Here is a 3,618-nt window from a genome sequence, read left to right on the forward strand (position 1 = left end):
CAGCATGGTCAGTGTAAACAATAACCTTTGAAAGCACCAAATATGAACGAAACTTGTCAAGTGCAAAAATCACAGCTAATAACTCTTTTTCTGTGGTGGTATAATTTAATTGAGCGTCATTCAGAGTTCTACTAGCATATGAAATTGGTCGGCAAATTTTATCCACTTTCCGACCTAAGCATGCACCTACAGCTGTGTCACTGGCATCACACATTAGCTCGAATGGTAAATCCCAGTTGGGACTAACCATTATGGGAGCTTTAATCAATCTGTCTTTTAAAGTGTTAAAAGATTCAAGACATTCAGGTGTGAAAACAAAATTGGCATCCTTCAGCAACAATTGGGTCATAGGCCTGGCAATTTTAGAAAAATCCTTAATAAAGCGCCTATAAAAACCAGCGTGGCCTAAAAAACTCCTAACTGCTTTGACATTGGAAGGGGGAGGTAGTTTTTCAATGACCTCAACTTTAGCCGGGTCTACCTCAATCCCGTTTCGTGATACCTTATGCCCTAAAACTATACACTCAGTGACCATAAACTGACACTTTTCCCAGTTTAGGACTAGGTCAGTTTCCTCACATCTTTGCAGCATTAATCCCAAATTATGCAAACAGCTATCAAAAGTGGTACCAAAAACAGAAAAATCATCCATAAAGACCTCCATGAATTTTTCTATCATATCAGAAAATATAGCTGTCATACACCTCTGAAACGTAGCAGGTGCATTGCATAACCCGAAGGGCATCCGTCTATATGCAAATGTCCCAAAAGGGCAAGTGAAAGTGGTCTTTTCCTGATCGTCAGGATCCACTGATATTTGCATGTAGCCCGAATACCCATCCACACAACAGAAGAAAAACTTACCTACCATGCGTTCAAGCATTTGATCAATGAACGGAAGAGGGAAATGATCCTTCCTGGTGGCGTCGTTCAATTTCCTGTAGTCCACGCACATTCGCCACCCGGTGGTTTTCCGCACCGAGATTAGTTCATTCTTCTCATTCAATGTCACTGTTGTGCCCCCCTTCTTCGGCACCATATGCACGGGACTCACCCACTGGCTGTCAGAGATTGGATAGATCATCCCTGCATCAAGCAACTTAATTACCTCAGCCTTCACTACTTCCTTCATTTTTGGGTTGAGTCTTCTCTGTGGTTGAGCAGTCGGCTTCACCTTATCCTCCATATAGAGCCGGTGTTCACAGAGAGACGGGCTGATTCCCTTGATGTCAGACATTTGCCATCCAAACGCTCCCTTGTGCTTCTTCAGCACCTCCACTAAGCGATCTTCCTCAGGACCTGTAAGTTCAGCCGAAATAATCACAGGTAAGTGTAAAGGAGGTGCCAAGAACACATATTTTAAATGGGCAGGTAAGGGTTTGAGATCGAGGGTTGGTGGTTCTTCAATCGAGGTCTTAGGCCTTGTCTTGGTTCCTCTGTCCAGGAGTTCGTCGTGCTGGGCCCAATGACAACCCTCTTTACCTTCTCCCTCGGTCTCCAAATCCAATGGCTCCTCATCTAGTTCAATACTCAGGTTTCGTTCTTCAGTTTCCTGGAAAACATTCTCAACCAAAGAGTCAGTTACGCTCAGAAAATTACAACATTCATCATCAACAGGAAATTTCATAGATTTTAGAATGTTGAATTCAACTTCCTCGTTTTGAAGCCTGAGAATCAGTTTGCCTCCCTCAACATCAATCAGTGTTCGTCCAGTGGCGAGAAAAGGCCTCCCTAACAAGATCGGGACTTGATCATCTTCTTCAATGTCCATGATCACGAAGTCAGCTGGGAAGATGAACTGATCTACCTTGACCAAAAGGTCTTCCACCACTCCAACCGGACGCCTTATAGACCTGTCAGCCAACTGAATTGTGACTGACATAGGCTTTGGGTCTCCCATTCCTAATTTCCTGTAAACAGACAATGTCATAAGATTTATGCTTGCACCAAGATCACATAAAGCACGTTTAAAATGAACCTTGCCTATTGTACAGGGAATGCTAAAACTACCAGGATCTTTAGATTTTTTAGGTAACGGATTTGTTAGCATGGCAGAACATTCCTGGCTTAGCATTACAGTCTCATGATCTCCTAATTTTCTCTTTTTAGAGATCAGCTCTTTTAAAAAATTTCCATACACAGGCATATTCTCAAGAAGTTCAAGAAACGGGAGGTTAATCTCGATTTTCTTAAACACATTCAACATTTTGGAATAATCCTTGTCTAACTTAGCTCTCCCAGAAGTAGGATAAGGCAAGGTAACCTGTGTTGGTGGTACATCAGTTTCAGTAATCGGAGTTGGATCAGAAACACTTATCTGTGGAGCAGACGAGGTAGAGATATTACCAGGAATCGGGTCTGAAGCCTTGTCTTGCTGAGGCACAAAGGCTGGTGCGCTTACCTGTGTTCCGCTCCTAAGTGTGATTGCTCGTGCTTCCTCTTCTACCAATTTACTGACCTGTGTTTGAAGCCTTTGGCAGAAAGCTTCATTGTGTGCCAATCTTCCTTCTATGGCACTCAGGCTCTCTCTCAGGACATCTATACTTCTCTCCCATTCAGTCTCAGAACCTGATCCTCGATGTCTGTCCTGCTGCCAATGCGTGCCATTTGACCCATACTGTTTTAGATAATGGATCTGTTCAAGTACAATCGGGCACTCCACGTTCTTATGCCCTCTGCTACACACCTCACAGCTTGCTACTGGTTCCGATGATTTCAGGTGAGTTTCCAGTAGATCTACTTTTTCTGTAAGCGCTGCTATTTGATGATTTGATTCTGAAAATATTCCAGGGAACTCTTTGGCTGTTGTGCCTCTTCTTGGAGCCGGCTTCTCAACTTGCCAACATGCGCTCCGTTCAGCTAATTCTTTCATCAGATTGTATGCTTGAACTGCAGTCTTGTTGAATAGATTTCCTCCCGCTGCTGCATCCAGAAAGGCACGGCTGACAGGAGATATTCCTGAGTAGAACATGTCAACAAGCTGGTACCGCTGGTAACCATGGTGGGGGCACCGTCTTAACAACTTCTGGAACCTCTCCCAGGCTAGATGCAAGTTCTCACTATCGGACTGCCTAAACGAGGTGATGTCGCTTCTGAATTGTGCAGTCTTTGATGGAGGGAAGTACTTTGCTAGAAACGCTGATACTATAGTGTCCCAGTCAGTGAGAGACCCTGGCTCAATGGATTGTAGCCATTCTGCAGCTTCTTCTTTCAAAGAAAATCTAAACAGCTTCTGGAAGATTTGTTCAGATGCGACGTCTTCACACTTGAAAGTGCTGCAGTATTCCATGAATTTGTCAAGATGTGAGTTAGGATCTTAGTAGTAATCCCCACCGAACTGTCTCGAGTTCTGGATCATCTGGATCATTATTGGTCTGATTTCAAATGACATTGCTGTTATTGTCGGATCGAGGATGCCAGAGGTGCTTATAGGTCGCTTTGCCCTCAACAGCTCCATGACCGACGGATCTTCGACCATTGTGTCACCCTTTTTCGTCCTGCAAGAACAATATCAGCTTAAGAATCAAAATGCAATGATGAGTAATTCCCAGAACCTCGGTTCTTGGAATTCCAAACAATTATATAAACCTATCACCAAAAGTAAACTAGTTATCAACA

General features: G+C 43.5%; 1 non-coding gene across 1 annotated transcript; it reads left to right on the forward strand.

Annotated features, from left to right (window-relative positions):
* Positions 1-2,993: 2,993 nt before the first annotated feature.
* Positions 2,994-3,100, forward strand: LOC136216194 (small nucleolar RNA R71). The gene has a single exon (XR_010683184.1). It is a non-coding gene; the product is annotated as a small nucleolar RNA R71 (small nucleolar RNA).
* The last annotated feature ends 518 nt before the right edge of the window (positions 3,101-3,618 follow it).

Source organism: Euphorbia lathyris, chromosome 1, assembly GCF_963576675.1.
Source record: "Euphorbia lathyris chromosome 1, ddEupLath1.1, whole genome shotgun sequence".
NCBI lineage: Eukaryota > Viridiplantae > Streptophyta > Magnoliopsida > Malpighiales > Euphorbiaceae > Euphorbia > Euphorbia lathyris.